Source organism: Pelophylax lessonae (assembly GCF_965119305.1).
Source record: "Pelophylax lessonae genome assembly, chromosome: 1".
NCBI lineage: Eukaryota > Metazoa > Chordata > Amphibia > Anura > Ranidae > Pelophylax > Pelophylax lessonae.
The window spans coordinates 724,211,860-724,232,961 of NC_138768.1; positions in this window are offsets into that span (position 1 = coordinate 724,211,860).

Below are 21,102 nucleotides of genomic sequence, written 5' to 3' on the forward strand. Positions count from 1 at the left end.
TATCCGGCATGTGGAATAGCCCCTGGGGAGCTGGGGGGGTGCAGTTGGTGTGGAGCAAGACGCAACAGCAGAAGAGGACTCAGCCGAGGAGGTTAGCAAAGAGGATGGAGTAGGAGGAGTAGAGGAGGTGGCAGCAGGCCTGCCTGCAAGTCGTGGCGGTGCCACCAACTCCTCTGCAGCAGAGCCACGCATTCCATGCTTGGCAGCCGCCAGCAGGTTTACCCAATGCGCAGTGTACGTTATATACCTGCCCTGACCGTGCTTTGCAGACCAGCTATCAGTGGTCAGATGGACCCTTGCCCCAACACTGTGTGCCAGACGTGACATGATTTCCTTTTCCACAATAGAGTACAGGTTGGGGATTGCCTTTTGTGAAAAATAATTTCGGCCGGGTACCTTCCACTAAGGTGTCCCAATAGCGACAAATTTTTTGAAGGCCTCAGACTCCACCAGCTTGTATGGTAAAAGCTGGCGGGCTAAGAGTTCCGACAAGCCAGCTGTCAGACGCCGGGCAAGGGGGTGACTCTGCGAGATTGGCTTTTTACGCTCAAACATTTCCTTGACAGACACCTGACTGTGGGCAGGTGACGAGCAGGAACTGCTGAAGGTGAGAGGCGGAGGGGCGGGTTGTTGATAGGGGGCATGGAGGACAGCAGTGGTTGACGTGGCTGAAGATGCTGGACCAGGAGGAGGATGGTGGCTTTCAGTTTGTGTGCTGCTTTTACTCATGTGTTGATCCCATAGGCGTTTGTGATGTGAGATCATGTGCCTTCGCAAAGCAGTTGTACCTAGGTGGGTGTTGGACTTCCCACGACTCAGTTTCTTTTGGCACAGGTTACAAATGGCATCGCTGATATCAGAGGCAGACACACAAAAAAAATGCCACACTGCTGAGCTTTGCAAGGACGGCATTCTGGTGGTGGCAACAGCTTGCGTTGATTGGCGTGCTGTCTGGCTGACCCCGGGTGCCGAATCTACATGCTGTCTGACTGCGCCACTAGCTCCTTGCGATGACCTCCTCCCCCTGCTTCCAACTCGTCTCCTCCTCCTCTCTGTCTCCCCATCTGAACTTTCCCCCTCTTCTTCTGCTCTTCGAGCAGGCACCCAGGTGACATCCACAGACACATCGTCATCATCAGCCGCTTCACTTGACAACTCAGCAAAGGCAGCAGCAGCAGGTACAACATCATCATCATCACAATGTACGTCCATGTGTATAATGCTGCCTGACTGAGACATATCCCCGTTATCTACATCCTCTGGCACTAATAGTTGCGCATCACTTATTTCTTCAAACTGATGTGAAAATAACTCCTCTGATGGATCAAGTGAAGCGGCTATGGTGCTAGTGTTGGTGGTGGTGGCGGCGGGCTGGCGAGTGGTAAATTGAGAGGTGCCCGAAGCTGAGCTGGAGGAGGATGGTGCATTAGGGTTCCGAGCGGAAGCTGTAGACGATTGGGTGTCTTGTGTAAGCCAGTCAACTATGGCCTCAGAATTTTTTGAGTTCAGGGTCTGTGGTGGCCTCTGAACACTGGGCATTATTCTAGGGCCTAAGGAAATCACAGCACCACGACCACGACGGCCCTTGCGGGGTGGCCTGCCTCTGCCTGTCATTTTCTTTTTTAATGTGTTGTGTACTATGAGTGCAAGGTGCTGTGCCACCCTATAGGAGTGTTGGGCAGTGGGTACAGTACACTCTGTGGACCTGACAGTCACTGGCACTCAGGCAACTGCAATTAAAAAATATATATTTTTTTTTTACTTGGCAAGCTGCTGTGCCACCTTATATATCAGTGGTGGGTGGGCAGTGGCACAGTACACTCTCTGTGGACCTGACAGCAGTCACTGGCACCCAGGCAACTGCAATTTTAAAAAATATATATTTTATTTTACTTTGCAAGCTGCTGTGCCACCTTATATATCAGTGGTGGGTGAGCAGTGGCACAGTACACTCTCTGTGGACCTGACAGCAGTCACTGGCACCCAGGCAACTGCAATTTTAAAAAATATATATTTTATTTTACTTTGCAAGCTGCTGTGCCACCTTATATATCAGTGGTGGGTGGGCAGTGGCACAGTACACTCTCTGTGGACCTGACAGCAGTCACTGGCACCCAGGCAACTGCAATTTTAAAAAATATATATTTTATTTTACTTTGCAAGCTGCTGTGCCACCTTATATATCAGTGGTGGGTGGGCAGTGGCACAGTACACTCTCTGTGGACCTGACAGCAGTCACTGGCACCCAGGCAACTGCAATTTTAAAAAAATATATTTTATTTTACTTTGCAAGCTGCTGTGCCACCTTATATATCAGTGGTGGGTGGGCAGTGGCACAGTACACTCTCTGTGGACCTGACAGCAGTCACTGGCACCCAGGCAACTGCAATTAAAAAATATATATATTTTACTTTGCAAGCTGCTGTGCCACCTTATATATCAGTGGTGGGTGGGCACTCAGTGGCACTGCAGTGGGCACAGTACACTCTGTGGACCTGACAGTAACTGGCAGCCCAGGCAACTGCAATAATAAAAAATATTTTTTTTTCAATTTATTGCAACAAGATGCTGTGCCACCGTATATATATCAGTGGTGGGCAGTGCACTGCAGTGGGTACAGTGCACTCTGTGGACCTGACACAGCACTCACTGCAATTATGACAGAGGAAAAAAAAATATTTTTTAAAATGCCAGGTACTGTGCCTGTGCCACCCGAAATGAGTGTGGTGTGCACACAGTACAGTCTGTGGTAGGTCTGTGGCCTCTCACACACAGCGGGCAGGCAACTGCAGTGTACAATAGATATATATAGATATATATATAAAGAAAAAACTCTATTACCTTACCAGCCCTTAAAAGGGCTTTTGGGGACACTAGATAGATATAGATATATATATATATGAAGAAACAACTCAATTACCAGCCCTTAAAAGGGCTTTTGGGGACGCTAGGTATATATATATATATATATATATATATATATATATATATATATATAAAAAAAAAAACACAAATACCAGCCCTTAGAAGGGCTTTTTGGGGTGCTGATATTACAGCAGTAGTGGACCAAGAACACTGCAAGACCAGGAACACTGACTAACTGTCCCTAGCTTAACAGCAGCAGCAGCAGCAGCAGCAGCTCTCTCCCTACTCTCACTACACACACTGCTTCAGAATGATCTAAGATGGATGCTGCCCTTGCTTATTTATAGGAGGTGGGAGGGTGTGGGAGGGAGGTATGCTGATTGGCTGGAAATGTGTCTGCTGACTGTAAAGTTCAGGGTCAAAGTTTGCCTCAATGATGTCTTATGGGGGGCGGACCGAACATCGCATATGTTCGCCGGCAGCGGCGAACGCGAACATGCTAAGTTCGCCGGGAACTGTTCGCCGGCGAACAGTTCTATACATCTCTACTAACCATCCTCGAGAGTCTTTTCGAGGAGGGGGGTTGTGATGATCTTCCAGTAGATCCGGAACTAATTGGAATGGACAAAGCCCTGATACACACCCCCTTCAAACCTAAGTCATGCTTTTTCCCTCATTGGGCAAAGGGCAATTTTATACCTACCTTCTATGAGGTAGTGTTTGAGGAAATCAAACAGGTCTGTCAGAATAAGAATGCGATGCCCAATAAGCAAAAGCACCAAGCGAAGGGATCTAAAACTGGTGAAATTATGACGGATACAATCAAGAGATTAAAGAATAATGAGGAGATTATCATCAGGCAGGCTGACAAGGGAGGGGGCTTGGTCATACAGGATCGATCTGCATACCTGGCAGAGGCCTACAGACTTCTGAATGATCAAGAGACGTATGAGAAGCTAAAAAAGGACCCTCTAGTGGAGTATACAACATCATTGAAATTACTGTTGGACAAAGCTTTGGGTAATAAATTGATTACAAAGAATAAATATCACTTTCTATTTAAGCAACATCCAAAAACCCCACATTTTTACCACATCCCCAAAGTCCATAAGGACCTTGAGAACCCCCCTGGTAGGCCGATAATAGCTGGCATAGACAGCCTAACTAGTAACCTAGGCTGTTACATAGACCATTTCCTGCAAGACTTGGTGGTGACTCTTCCATCTTATGTGAGAGACTCAAGTCATATGCTAGATATTTTGACCCCAGTTAAATGGTCTCCTCGATTCAAATGGCTGTCCTTGGACGTGTCCTCATTGTACACGTCCATTGAACACATTTATGGCCTGAAGTCGGTTGAACATTATCTGAGCCTTAGCAATTTGCATCCCCTCCAAACCACATTTCTGGTTGACTCCATCAACTATGTTTTGAACCACAATTATTTTTCATATGTAGGGGAATATTACAGGCAGATTAGAGGAACAGCAATGGGGGCCAGGTTCACTCCCAGCTACGCCAATCTTTTTATGGGGTACTGGGAGGACCTATTCATTTGGAAGAACAATCCCTTCAGGGCTAATCTAGACATGTACGCCAGGTATATCGACGATATACTAATTATTTGGGATGGTACACAGGAGGATCTGGCAGGCTTTGTAGAGCATTGTGCAAACAACCCTTTCGGGATCTCTTTTACTCAGGTAATGGATGAAACCCGCTTAGTCTTTCTAGATCTAGAACTGCGTGCTGACTCTGATGGAAGCATAGTCTCTAAAACTCATTTCAAGCCGAGTGGGGGCAATGCCTACCTCCATGCAACCAGTAACCACCATCCCAGATGGATAAGAAATATCCCCTTTGGGCAGTTCTGTAGACTGCACAGGACTTGCACAAAAAGGACTGACTATGAAGAACAAGGTGCAATCCTTAAAGAAAGATTTGTGGAGAAGGGCTATAAAGTAGAACATATCGAGGAGGCATATGCTAAATATTTGTCAATGTATGGGAGTGACATCTCTGTCGAACATCCTTCCTCGATGGATAGCCCCCAGTATACCAGCAACTCCAAGAAAAAGCCCCCTAAGCTTGGGAGTGTAGGGTCAGTCAGGTTCAGTACTGTTTATAGTAACAAAGCCTTTGATATCCAACGCGTGATTCAGCGCAATTGGAAAATTCTCAAACAGGATCCAGTTCTGGGAAGTGTACTGCCACCAAGACCAGAAATAGTGTTTAGGAAGCCAAAGGATCTGAGAAGCCAAATTGCCCCCAGTAGGGTTCGTAAACCCAAAGTTTCTCAAGGGGTATCAACATCCATCCCTTGGTTCTCAGCCTTTGACCAGAAGGGTAACTTCAGGTGTGGGGTCAAAAATTGTGGAGCCTGCTCCTTCATGTGGCATCGGAAGAAGGAAGTAGCTGGCACAGATGGGCGAAGCCACGTGATTAAACAGTTCATTAATTGTGGCACGAGCTACCTTATATATGCTCTAATTTGCCCATGCGGTCTATTATACATCGGACGCACCATACGACCCCTGAGAGTAAGATTCGGGGAGCATAAGTGCAGTATACTCAACAAAAAGACCAAGGAAGGACCGAGAGACCGCAACAACTACTCGGTACCTCGCCATTTCTACCAGTTCCATGATGGAGACCCTACAGGGCTAAGGGTGTTTAGGATTGAAGCCATCGGTAAGGATCAGGATGATGGGGTGAGATTCCAGAAACTCTGCAAGAGAGAATCTTACTGGATATTTACTCTGGGGTCCCTAGCACCAGGGGGCATAAATGAGGATCTAGAGATCCATGGGGTTCTATAGGGCCAATGGGCATACCTGGAAGACGTTAGTTGTAACGAAACGTACGTCGGGACAGGCGTGCTGACGTCACTACTCTGCATCCGGAAGTCGAGCGGCGGCGGTGTTTTGAATACTTCTTGACAAGCGCTTATTCACAACCAAATTGTGAGTGTTATTCTGGTATTTTTACGATATCCATTAAAATATCAAAACCATCTGTACTATTGTGGTATCCTCTCTTTTACACGTGTGGCTATCCACTGAGTTGGATGAGGAGGCTGGTGGTTTGCATTGGCTCGATGTGGAGGATCCCTGGACCTAATAGGACCTGGTTAGGAGAGGTGTTCCCCTGTAGCTGGTCATCTTGAGACTTTACAAGGCCCTTAACCCTTCTCCTTCTGGTAAGCGTACACCCTCAGCATGCTTCACCGTGGCTTTTTGGAGTGACCTTTTGGTGGCGGATTTACCATCCTTGCATTTGCACCTTGGAATCCTTTTTCTTTGGACTGTCCTAAACTACTATACACGTTAAATCTGTGCTATATGTTTGGACTGTAGTCTAACCTTTTTTCTGTGTATCGCTGATTTAATTCACAGTATATCATTTGTTGCAGCGCAGCTTTCCCATTTACATATTTATTTATAGTGATTCCCACTACAGCTGCAGCTTTTTGTCTTATTTAGCTTAGCGCAGTTATTTACATTTTACATACCTACTTGGTCAGCTCCATTGATTCTCATGCATTTTTTATTCTTGAGGCCGGATACAGGGTCAGTTGGCTTGCCTGTGCCATGATTACCCTTTATTCGGTCCGTTCTTTCTCTGCTTTCTGATAACAATTTTTTAATGATTTTTTATAATAATTCTTCTTATTGATTTTTGAACACATTTGTTTGGTTCAAAATTCCGGAACGGCATCCACGGATGTTGTTCTTGAGTTTCGGAACTATATCTAAAAGTATGGTCCCATCCAGTTTGCAATTAGCCGTGGAGTCATGGGTTTGTCATGAACCTGTGACTGTCAATGAATGATGACATCAGTTCACCCAGTCTGGAGGACATGTTTTCCCTGGAGGGACGAATTAGTCCATCCTCGGGTCAACCTCCAAAAGAAGGTGTACACGTGCACCTATACATTCTCCTTGGTTATTAATTATACCATTCATATTGATTTTAATTGTCTTCTTTATACTGTGATCATACAGAGTATCTATCTAGATACACAGTGTAGCATATTTATATATGTGTGCAGATATTTGTTCTTATCTACAAGTTTTGGACCCTTGATCAACTTAGACGAGGGCTCCATCAACCCTATATGCATATTGCATAGATATAGTGTTGCATGCACGTGTGTGTGCATGTGTGCGTGTGCCTATATGCCCCTTGTGGGTTTTGTACGTAGTTATGCATATGCGCCCACACATGTATGCAATAGGACTACATTATCACCATTAGTAGAATTAAGCAAAATACACATATGTATATATATAATTCTCTCGAGTCCATCAAAGATATATTGTGGCCCAAAATGGTCCCGAATTGAATCCATAGGAGGGTAGAGGTCTTTTAACAAGGGACAGTGGTTTAATTGAGGTCTGAACACAGGACTACTAGGAGCACCTATATAGTTAACAAAGTAGGATATGGTGCTGAGCAGTAGGGGCGTTGTCGGCGCTCGTTGGACCAATGGAGGGCCAGAGGGAGTCACCTTAGAGACGGACCGCCTCGCTGCACTCAGTATCCCCAGTTACAGGAAGTGACGTCGGTGGAAGTGACGTCAGGTGGAACGCATGACGCGACAACCCGGAAGTTGTGCAGCGGCGTGCGTTCCACGGAGCCGGTGATCGGTACATTATGACCGATCGGCTCCATACTACACCACTGCCTTTCCTTAACTGGCGTTTCACGAAGCCGGGGATCGGTAAATAGTGACCGATCGGCTTCCTACCCCCTCCCTGACTCCCCATGTCTGGTGTGGATCCCCCCGCCCCCCCCCAGTATGATGGAATCGGCTAGGGGATAACATGGAGAGGAGAGGGTAGATCACCATGTATGGACAAGAATATGGCCTGGACCACACCAGACACCTTAGCGGACCGGCAAAGGTAATTAAGAAAAATATGGGGGATAGTACCAAACAATCAATGATCATACTAGCTGCCCTCCACTGTCGGTCCAGGGAGCGTCTATAATGTCTTTATGTGCACTGAGTAAGCAATCCCATTTGTTTTTGGTATCTGCTCATGGTGGGTTTTATCTTGATTTTTATTTGTATTGTTTTTATGCATATGATTTTAATTACACGTATGTACTATTTTAGCATTTATATTGTATCTGCATGATCGATTTATGCCACTGTATACTACTAATGATGTCATGAGAGGGAGTGAGGTGGTGCTCTGGCCACTCCCCTGGGGGTAGGGACTGAGGGTGAGGGGACACTCACCTGGGGGTAGGGACTGGATCGCTACATCACTATTTAAACCAAGGAGACAGCCATGACACAGTGGCTCTGAGGAAGAGGCTAGGCCTCGAAATGCGTCAGCCGTCATCTCATCGGTCATGGACGATTATATGGACTAAACCCGGACAGTTGAGCAATCTAGCTTGATATGATATATCTATATCTACGTCTGTGAGTAGCCATTTTTTAATGTCACATAAATAAAGCCTTTTATTGAGGATAATGCGCTAGGTCGGTGCGCCCTTTTTTGTTTTCTTTGCTTCAAGTATTAGGGGGTGCTGGGAAGGTTGCTACACACATAGGGTTTTTATATATATTTTTTTTAACTTTTTTTTATTAATTTCAATACAGATAACAACAATACAAACATACAATTACCCAAAGGAACCAACCAATACATACATTCAACAATTCATAACCCAACCCCAAAGAAAAAAAAAATATATATATAGTGATAAATAAAGTATACATTTTTTAATATATATTTCACTTTTATCTCCCCTTTCCTTTTCCTTCCTTCCCTTCTAGATACTAAAGCATAACTTTACCCTTTTCCTTCTCTTCCCTCCATTTTCCAAATCTATATACCTTCAGCCCATGTAGGCCAATTGCCCCCCACTCTCTACTACTCTTCAAGAATTTCCCAATTCTTCTGATACTGTAGATACACTACCGACCCAACATCCCCAAACCTCATTAAACTTTTCCAATGTGCCCCTATTTATGTACGTAGTCTTATATAAGGGGAGTGTCCTATTTATAATTCCTCTCCAGCCATGTACTGTTGGAGGTTTTGTTTTTTTTCCATGAAAGTATTACTAATTTCCTTGCATAGTACAGAAGAAGTGTCAAGAGTGGGTAGCTTTTTTATGGGCTAAACCATCCACTAATCCCAGAAGGCATATCTCTGCTCGTGGTTGCACTATAATATCTGTTACCTCTGCTATACCATCCATTACTCCCCTCCAAAAAACCTGAATTTCATTGTATCTCCATAAAATATGATCGAAATCTGCATAGGTGGCAGAACAACACCAATAATCTGGGAGTTGACTGTACTATAATTTTGCCAGCTTACCCGGTGTATAATAGACCCTATGTAAAAATTTATATTGAATAAACTGATCTCTAGACGAGACCAATCTGGACAGATTAATATCCCATACTTCCTCCCAGTCCTCTCCATCTAATTGTGGGAGCAATATCTCCCACGCTGCCCGGCAGAGGGATTTTTATCTTAATGCATAGAATACATTAAGATAAAAAAACCTTTCTGCCTTTGCAACTCCTTTAAGTTATCCATTTATTCCAGTATGCATGCTGCTGCATCAGGCTTGTGAACACATATCAATTCAAGATATGGAAACCAAGACTTTTGTGGAGTAGGGTTTCTATAATCTGTGTACTTACAGTGTAGGGAGCAGAAGGAACCACAGATATACTGTAAAATGCAACAACGCCTTCCTAAAAAAAAAAAATATTTTACATTTTATTATTTTTCTCACAAACCCAAAAAAAATGTTCATTATGGATTGAAGGAAAAGCCACACAAATCATTCCTTAATGTCCCAGGGACCAATTATTCATGCATTGCTGCTGGTTTATAGCACAGACACAGCCTGAATATAGAGCCTTTTATTAGGGGTTGTGTATTTCACAATCTGCTTACACATGGTAAACCTGTTAAATAATTGTATGTAAATCTTTTGGATCCTGAAATAGTCTCTAACATGAGTTCAAACTTAGGTTCAATAGTAACCTGCAATGTTGGAGCTTTAGAGCCTAGAATGGCCAATAAATATTAGTCAGCCAAATATTACCATGATGCAAAGATCTCAGACTTGATCAAAATATGTAAACCTTTTGATTTGTAAATATGAATAAAATGAATGCAAGCATACTTCATTATTTATCTTTAGCTGACCTTTAAAGTGAACTTGTCAGCATAGAAATATGGAGCTTCCATTGCTACTTTGTGCAAATGGAAGTTCCTGAGCTGAAACACTGATTCTAGGGTTGCACTGATACCAATACCAGTAACAATATCGGTGCTGATACAAGGCATTTACACAAGTATCGGTACTCGTGAAAATGCATCGATACTTAAAAATGATACCTTCTAGCTCAATTGTCAACAGGATTTTACCGCTGACAACTGAAATGTACACAAAATAATGCAGAAATTATCAGTTGTTAAGGAGCAGGGCTGCCATGTCCTTAACAACTAATGTCTCATTCATCTGTCAGCGGGGGTTGTATATATATAGGAAAGGCTGACAGGCTGTAGTGACCACTTTGGTGGGCATCTCCTTGTGCTGTGGGAGCCTATGATAGAGACCCTCCCTCTCCCTGCTCCTCATCCGGAACCCCCTAAATGCCAGAAATAGGTATCAGTAAATAATATCGGCGAGTATTTAAAAAAAAGTATTGGTACTCATACTCGTTGCCAAAATGGGTGCATACCTAACTGATACCCTTAAAATAAAAATCCCTTTATAACAATAACTGTATTAAGATTTTTAAAAATGTTTCCGTATATAATATTCATATCTCTTTTTGTGAATACAGAGGACTGTACGATGTTGCATTGAAAATAACAGTATACTACAACTGCAACTACTGTGACCTTCAAGATTCAATGAGAAATAAAGCCTTGCTATATAGGAAATGCAATACTTAGTATTTCAGAGCAGCTTAAAGTGATTCTAAAGGCCATATTTTCTTAATAGAAAAATGGCTACTTACCTGCTCTGTGCAACAATATCACACGGAGTTAGCGCTGACCTGGATGTCACAAGTCCTATCAATATGTGTAATAAATGTGAATTAATGCAACAAAATATATATATATGTTGTAATATAAAACAAAGTGCTGAGTTGAATAAATTAATCGATAAATATTAATTAATCGATAAGTTTCGCCCTCCTATTGGGACCGGACCAGACCGCACATTGATTGCTTTTATTTTGTAAATGTGTTTCTTTTCTTTGTAAATAAACTTCTATTACGTACTTCACCATGGCGGGCTTTGTTCGATGAGGAACATACAGCCAGCTGCCTTATTGAGATGGAGGAACAGTGTGGGACCACCAGGATTACAGTTTTAAGGACACAGTATCCATATATAAGGCCCAATATACACAGCTAATGGTATTGCTACCTCATAACATAAAGTGCATGGAGTGTTACTGGTTGCCCTTTCCCTATAAAATAACATTGACGCAGTGTACGTACAGCTACTGATGACGTCATTTCTATGACGAAACGCATCAAGTTGTAATGCACGCTGCCTCGCTCTGGGCCCGTATTTGAACTGCACACCATTCTTCCCACTTCCAGGTACGGCGCGGCTACCCTAACAGACTCCACGAGCAACCGCAAGGCTTTGTGTCCATACGGGAGCATCACTAAGGGCACCAGTTTTATACATATCTTTTATTGTGATTGTGTGGAATTTTTTTATCCTTTGTAATGATCTTATAATAAAGATGGAAAGTTTTAAACCTACGGCACTATGAGGATCCTCTTTCCTTTCTGTTCCCACGAGTGCAAACTAGGTGAAGACTGCGGACATCCATCCATCCCCAGGAGATTTGAGCCGCCAGTGTGAGAAAACACTAAAAAGCCTTTATTGATCCTTTGCTGGCGTATGCTAGTTAGGATCAACACCATCTGGTAAGTGTGCCATCTTACCACAAGTGGTGAATTGGAGGGTCACACCATCACTGTTGTATATGTGCATGTATCATCATCTGACCCAGTTTAATTAATTACTTCTAAGGACTTACTTTTTTCCTTGCACCATTGGCTGTAAAATATATATATATATTTGCACATTAATGTTAGCACTATTTATATGGACTATATTTTATTAATTATTCACTTATGTACTAATATCTAAGCACCTTTATTTGCTGTTTCACATTGCACTTTATGTAATTGGCATATTTACACATGAGGTTGAATTAGTATCCTTATGTTATTGATGTTATTTATTGACACTTATTGCACTTTTACAAAAATATTAACTGACTGCGTGCAGCCAGTAACCCTCCATGCACTTTATGTTATGAGGTAGCAATCCCATTAGCAGTTATCTATATTGTTTCACACACATTTTTTACACAGAAATATATTAGCAGGAGGGCGTCAATGCCCTCTAGCATTGGGTTTAGCGCAGTTTCCTCTATCCTTTAACTTTATACTTACCCTTGTAGGTACTTATTAAAACTAGCTGCTCACCCTTCTATTACAATTAAGTATTAACCCCCACGGCGCGAATGGTGCACCAATATCTCAATATACACAGCATTTTGGTGAGTTGGGTCACCTAAGGGGAGCACCGGCACTTTGTGTGAACAACAGCACTGGAGCACTATCCACACAGCTAATTTATCTGAAAGACTTATATGTTATTTATTGATTTGAGTATATTAACACAGTTTGCACCTTGTTACTTATACACAGTCACTTTAAGAATTATGCATTTTTATTGAATGATATTTATTTTGATATGTAAATTGTTGTTTTAATTACCTAATATTTATCGATTAATTAATTTATTCAACTCAGCACTTTATATTATATTACAACATATATATATTTTTTTGCATGAATTCAAATTTTTTACACATATTGATAGGAATTGTGACATCCAGGGCAGCGCTGACTCACATATTTTCTCACTTAAAGGCACATACACCTTATTAGTCAGCAACAGTCTATTTTGATTTGATTTATCCACCTAATTGTTTTATTTAAGATCCATAAGCGCTTGGACTCTCTTTTCCAATATCACACGGAGCTTCACTCACCTCCTCTTTATCAGTGCCCCTCCAGTGCTTTCCACTCCATCTTCTTGCGAGTGCCCCCACTATAAGCTGAGTGCTAGGAGAGTACCCATGTGCATGCATTCTAAAGCTGGGCTGTGTGCGTCCACTGAGAGGAGAGTGGTGCTGGAGCAGGGAACGCATTTAAGTAAAAAATGTTTTGAGTTTGAAACCATTTTAGCGTGGGAGCTGCAATATAATCCATTTGCTACTTAAAATGCCCTCTGCTTGCTGCCAATGGGTGATGCTATTCTGGTCTTTATCCCTTAGGAATCACCCCATTAGGTTAACTGTGCTTAGAGGTAATACAGTGATCTTCTGATTGCTAAATCGCTTTCCTTTTTCCCTAGTGTGAGCAGAGCAGAAACATGTCTGCTGCTTTACTAATGGATTAAGCTGTCCTCTGCTATGCTCTGGTGACATCTTGGGGAAACATATGTACAGAAAGGGACAGGGGGTGCCATGGGGATTTTTGTGGCCATTTTGGAAAGAAATGTACTCTATATAGCACTACCTGCATCACATTGGGTATTCTGGAAAGTTTAGTGAGGGACAAGAACTCATGTTGTGCAGGAAAAGTTGGAATCTACATGCTTCCTCACCCCTTCAGACAGAATGCATGGTGGTCCAGAAGTTCAGCTTTTGGAATAAGACCTCTGTGGATGATCCAACCAGGAAAGTGTCAGGTGAGAGAGCTCCACTGTTTGTGGAGATATTCTTTTTGTGGGACACTTGTGTGTCCTGAATAATTGTACTGTTAGTGGGGACCTGTGAATGCTTTTAGTGGAGTCGTCATTCCCACTGTTCTGTAAGAACTGAACATCTATGCTGAACCTGTTGAAACTGTATTTAAAAAACAAAGTTACTCCCCTAAAGTCTGCATATCTCAATGTATTAAAAAAATAATTTCTCCTGAAAAAAGCCTGTTTTTCTTGGGTCAACCTAATACAGAATTTAAACCTTGGACAGAACTATACTCAAACATTAACTTAAAGGGAAAATTACGAACTGGACATTAAAAATAACACTGTCTTTTAATAATTTCTGCATCCAGGAAGAAGAAAAGATACTAGCGGTGTCATGATGTATTCGGACTATGTCATATCTATGTCATATCTAGACAGTATGGGGTTTGCAAAAGTTCAGCATTTGCATTATCATTTGCATATCAATGGTCTTGCATCTCCAACAGGAAGAAGATGTCATTCTAAAGATAAAGACTGTAAGCAAGAAAACTGTACAGATCACTGTGGATGTGCTCTTGTATACTATTTGAGAAGAAAAAAAAAAAAAAAACAATGAAAAATATGTTTATTTCAAGTGAGCATATTTCTTGCATAGGTTTAACACAAAAATGCATATTTGTAACCTAATCATCAGGACAATTTAAGTCCACTTTAAAGTTTTGTTAGTTTTCTTGTTTGGATAGACAAATAAACTGTACTGTAAAAACTGAAATAACTACATTTCCTGGAGAAAGTAATACTCCCTACTATGCTAATTGACAAATTATCTTAGCTGTGTAGTCATATGACATCTGCTACAAGAAAAGGTTAACAAATCTGAGCTTGGAGCAGCAGGGGCAGCAGGGGCAGCAGGGATATAATAATCAGATATATCCACAGAGAAGTCTGGGGAACTTAAATAGTTATCTTGATACTGAGATGCAACCTAAGGAACACATAGCAAGTTCAGAGACTAAGAGTTCACATTAGCGCGACACGACTTCTTACTACTTCGGGAGGCGACTTGTCAGTCCCGTGCACCATGACTTCGGAGCGACTTGCAGGGACTTCACATAATAGAAGTCTATGCAAGTCGCTCTGAGGTCACCCCAAAATAGTACAGGACCCTTTTTCTAAGTCGGAATGACTTGTGTCACTCCTATTAGAACAGGTCCTGTAGCCGTCAATGGACCGCGAGGGAGCGTGACTTGTCAGGCTGACAAGTCACACTAATGTGAACCGAGTCTTAAGCACTGAGATCAATGCTTTGCAGAATAACAGCGTCTACTAATCTGATATTTGCTCACCTTATTAAGAATATTTACAAGCACTGGTAGATTCCCCTAGGGATTACGCCCCTGGAAATTGCTTAACTCAGTAACCAACTTTATGTAGACACTAAGGCTGGGGTTAGAATACCCTCTTTGGGAGTTAATGTGTAATATCTACCCCTTTTTCTTGATTATATTCAGACCATTTGTGTTAAAGTTGCCGCCCACTAGTGTGCTCCCACAACTGCCCAGGGACTTATTTGTTGCTTCGTCACCTATATGCACCCAAGTGTGTGTGTGACAATAAGTGTAAATGAGTAATATGATTTGTTTTTTTGTGTTCGCTAGCAATGTTATTATGTCTCTATGTTCCTTTTATTTCTACAGTTTAATTAATCAAATTGCACCCAAAGTGCTCCTGAAGAAGTGGTTCTCTCCAAAACATGGCGTGCCATGATATGATATGAGACATAGAACCCCCATACCTGACCCCTGGACTATTATGGCAGAAATCATAATTGGGGGATATTGTTCTTTAATTTAGAGTTTTAGCTATTTTGTTGTTTTTTTACTTGCTATATGTATTCTCAAGGCTTTTTTTTTTTAAATATATTTTAAGCTAATACAATACAATTGTGAATTCTATATATATATATATATATATATATATATATATACATATATATATATATATATATGTGTGTGTTTAAGCGCTTAAAAAGTCAATGTATGTTTTTTTCAAATATTCCCAAATCAAAGGCAACATTAGATTACAGGTCATCTTCAAATGTTATTTAGGGTTTTTTTATGTTTTAGAAAAGCATATACATTAAATCAAATGCTAAATTTCCAGTATTGATTAACTTATTAGACACTTTGTACTGTAATCTCAGAATTATCAATGTAGTTATGTAATTTTACGCTGTACATATACTATTTTTTTGTGCTATCTTTGTGCATATTCTTTTCTGCCTTTTATAAACCGTTCATCCAAGCAGCAATATGGAATGTAATTATATTAATCAAATAGCTGAGTGCTCCAAAAGTTGTTTTTTTCCTAGCAACTACAAGTTCAAGAAAAGTTCTATTTCATGGTAGATATTTGCAAATACATTACTGTCATTCAAATGTAGTTAGGAACAAAATGGCAGTAAAACTACTGAGTTGTTTTTACATTTTATAGTAGGAATTACAACATTCTTACATTTTAGTGTTTGTTTGACCCCCTTCCAGATACAATCATAAGGAGTAAAGTGCATCCACTAATCCCCTATGTTGGATGAATGTTCAGTATACAGTATATCATGTTTAAAACAAATCCATATTAAACAAAAAGCATGTAAATAAGGCTGTACAGCAGACACCCAATGTACTTGTGTATGTTTGGAATGCAATTGTAGACTTAGTTCTATGATATTTACCCTTTCTTACCCCATTCAGCCTTCACATTCCTTTGCCCATAATGACCAGAAGAATTTTTACAGTTTATCTATGATCCTCCTGATTAAGCAATAACTTTGATAGCTAGGTCAGAAATATTATATTTATGCCTCTTTATATTTCTGGTATAGCCCTACAAGAAATGTGTAATGTTCTGAGGCACAGTATCATATCTATTAGATCCTTTATACATACAAAGTCACATTTATTCAAATAAAAATGTATTAAATATGGTATTTTTGAACAGAGCAATCTTTTGCTTTAATTTGTACGGATAAATTTCCGGTTTGGTTTCAATTACTAATAATGAACTACCTTGCATTTGTACTGTTGTCAGGTGGTTTACAGGAATAAATAATGGGAATTTTCTTATGTGCTAGTAGCCCCCACCCTGTAAAAGTCAGGTTTCCAGCAGCCTTTTGTTGGTATGTGTTGAAGATTGGGAATATATATACACATATATATATATATATATATATATATATATATATATATAGTGTTTTCAGAGAATGATAGTTGTGTTATACAGCCAAACACTGGGTGAGCTACATAGTATATACCCCCTGGGTTCTGTGAGAGAAGATTTAAACCTCCAAATTTAGTATATCGTTTTTATAGCTCTGAACTATTTTGCAAGTTTTACATCCCATACTAACTGTCTTGACACACAAAACCAGTCACTCTATGCTTACTGTCACGTACACACACTCCTATGTTCTTTTCTGGTATTTCCCTACCTATACTTATTTATTAATTTGATAAGTTGCAATTCTGCTTCCTTTTTACCCAAAATTTGTATTTATAACTCCTATGTGAGCAAGTATATAAAACCCCAAACAGTCCATAACAAACTTTAAAACAGCTTGGAACAATGCCCAGTGTGTGTCTGTATTTTATTTGCAGCAATACTGATAAGAGCAATTGGGAGCCACTAATAAATCCTCTTGCAGAATTTTCCAGTAAGTCAATTTCCTTAAAAGTTCCCTGTTCTGTATCAAGCTACTTTATAGTGAACTGCCCTGTGTGGGGGCCTACATATTATTGTGTATACATGTCTGCGTTCACAGTGCATAAACCAACAGTCCTTTCTGGGACTATGTTTTTGTGTGCCTGCAACAACTTTAGTTGCTGTTTGGTTGCATTAAGTTTGAGGTTTCCTTTTTGTTTTGTTTTAGTGTTGGTGTTTAGTGGTTTATTTTTTTTAAGGGAGGAAAATTCTATTTTTATATAATTTTTCTAGGGTCTTTTTTTATTTAGGGGTTAGCAGAGTGAAATTGTTCCCAACATAGGCAAAGCTGCTACTTGTGCATACAATTTAGTGCACCAAATCACAATATCGTTAAGCATGCCAAAGTACCACATCTTCAACTTCCCTATTGCCAACTGCTGATAAAGTTAGGCAATCCCCTGTATTCATATTGTCTGGGAAGCCTAGCTAGAAGACATTCTGCCTCTAAAGGACAAAGGAGTGGTTGGTCAACACCTTTTAACCTTTCTGACAGTGGGCATGCTACAGAGCCAGAGTATGTGGAGGAGGTCATTGAGTGGTTCACTTTTCCATTCCCCTTCTCCCAGGTTAAAAGAACCATATTTTCCCTAGCAGCTGCAAATGTACCCTCTTCTTGATGTTCCTGCAGCTTTAGCACACAGCAAAGTGGGCTTGAGTAATGGGGAGGGTTGAGATGAAGAAGTGGCAGACCATCAAAGGGTGCTAAAGATTATAGCGAAAGAAAGTAAGGGAGAGGCATAACAGCAGTGAAGGATGGAATAATTGTCCAGCGGCAGGAGAATTTGCAGGGCACCAGAGGCGGCCCATTCTACCTTGGATGGAACTGCCACATGGATTACTGCCATTTCTATCCCCTGCCACTTCATGTAGCTCAGCAGTCTGGGTCTTTTTTACACATCTTCTGCCAACAACACAGTTGAGGTTTCCAGCCTTTGCCTATAGCATATCAATTGTGGTAAATCTACCAGTCTTTTGGGTATTAAATGCATAGGAAACAGGTGATTCTGCACCACAAGGCTCAGCAGGGGCAAAGCCTCAATAATCCTTGTTGGCAGAAAAAGACCTGCACTCATTCCACAATATTTTCAATGTACACAAGCTGCAACATCTGCAGTCTCAAGTGATATGGAGGGTAGTCTGACCAGGGATTTGAGAGGCCTGCCTTACTACACATAAAGCAGGAAAAAGCAGAGCAGGTCTCGAATCTTGTGTCTTCTAACCCCACCCCTCACTCTTGACTAGGCAGGTGTCTCTTTTGCAGCTTCTGGAGTGGAAGAACAAATACCCTCCACTCCCTGTCCAGCCTCTCAATGCTGACTTTGAAACACTGCTGGATTTTCTGCTGCTTCAATTTCAGCTATTGGTATCTGCCCACTTCAAAAAAAATATGGTTTATTCATCACCACAATGGCAGGTATTTAGCCACCACTTTTTTTATTTTTCCAGGAAGCCACTCCAGCTCTACACTTCTGCAAAAAATTTGACACTATGTTAAGAAGCCATTTTGCTTGACCTGAAAGTAAATCACTAATCATCTCCTGAAGGAGATCAGGGAAATTGTGCACTCCACTGAGCTTGAAAAGAAATTTGAGGACCACTTGAATGCTGTTGCTGGCCATAAAAAAGACCATGAATCACTCTGCATTCAAGATTACATGAGTAAAAATGGTCTCGCCTTTCAAAATGTAGATCTGTGGTTTATGGAATGCCTTGAAATAGAACAGGTTCATTTAGCTCTATGTTGCAGAAAACCTTAAGGGATATTATCATTAAGCATTTATACTTTCACAAAAAGGAGCATCTTTTACAGATGGCACATTGAAAATCTTCTTAACCACCATTATCATTTCAAGGTAATGTCTACCAGGTGTTTAATAACTTGAAGCCCGCAACTATTTCTAAGAGCAGATGCCTTCAGCCATGCCTGGATGCATTAGTGCTCTAGCAAGTCCCATTCAAATGGGGCTTCCTTTTTTGTCTGCTTGAAATATATTGGGGCTTCCAACATTCCTATACATCCATGGAGGAGATACAGTCTCAACTTGCTTACTTTTACCTTCTCCTATTAAGAGGTTGTGGGCCTTTTGTCTATTCATATAGATTTTTTCCTCAGGAGATATATTTTCAACAATCCTGATTTCCTAAATATTTTTGTAGCCAATAGCCACAAATTTATATGGGCAATTATACCAGTAAGTGTAGAGGGATTCTGATAGGCCTTGGGAGATTAGTTAATTTTATTTGGCGTTTTGAAATAACATTGTGCAAATACCTAATTTTAACAGGTCTCCTACAGGACACTGAAATTACAGATGTCTCCTAATAAGCCCTGAACCTTGCCCAGATTAAATTTTTTCACACATCATCATCTTGAAAAGGCATGGTTATCATGTGCGGTGACTCCAATAATTTCCTCTATCCAAACAGAGGGGAATATGGGGGGCTCTCACACTCATCCATGGTACTGTATATAGGGATTTTCTTTCTCAATAATTCCTTGCAGACTCTTGGAGCAAGCTCAACCCCATCAGATTGTACTACTCTTTTTTTTTCACTCCCTTATGATGCATTCATCAGGATAGACCACATTTTTGTTGCAGTCTCATTACTGAGGTTGGTTTACCAATCCCAAAGACGCCCTGTACCCTGGTCTGACCACCTTGTAATGCTCGTACAACTGTCTGCCCTTTTTTCTATATGCAATGCCAAGTTGGACATTAAATGATTCCATACTAGTAGACCCATGCTTCTTTCCCTGTATCCAGTAATATACTTGTACTGTATATTCAGGATTACATCTCTTTTAATCAGAATCTAGATACCTGACTATCACTTTTAAGGGAAGCCAACAAATCGGTAATGAGGGGAACATATTTCAGCTACAGTAGATTGTGTTCAGCCCAATTGGAACAAGACTTCTAGACACATATTGGCCTTTTTTAAGTCAGACACATCAAGTTGAAACATAGCTAGACTAGAACTAGAAATGACAAGACAGGACCTCAACATATTGTTAACAGATCATGTTGAAAAACAATTACTTAGAAAAGCTCACAGTTACTATATCAAAGACAATAAACAAGATTATTTTCTACCTGCTAGGCTATGTAATCTTGGTCCATCCTTTAAACCTTTTAAATGATGCACTGATATCTGTAATTTTACATGCAACCCTACCAAGATTTTGGACATTTTCCATCAATGATTATCCAAAATTTATAGTGCAGATGGATTGGCCAGCTTTCCACTGATATAGTTGATGGCCATTTCTCCCAGTTGTGCTTTCCTGTTTTATCGAACAATCAAAAAAGTTTTTAAATAGTGTGAGGGATTAGCTCGGTGGCGGGTGTGGATGACCCCTTGGGGGGTGCGTTTTCCCAGAGAGGTAGCCGACAAGTGCTTGCAAACAAACAGTGTGGTTTATTAAATGGTGTTTTCTTCACCAGGCTGTATGCAGCAAAACATCCAAAATAAAATAAAACAGAAAATAAATCCTTGCCTCTGTGGGCGGCTACCTTCTCACAACTGGAACCTGCCTAAGTCTCTGTCTCCAACCTACCGTCGGGCAGACTTCCTTGTCCTACAGCGGACACTCAATAGTCCTTTTATAATAGCTTCACAGGGCAACACAGTCCTTTTGTTTCTTTCACATCAACAGTTCGTCTTCTCACCTTTGAGACGTATTCACCCTTGGTT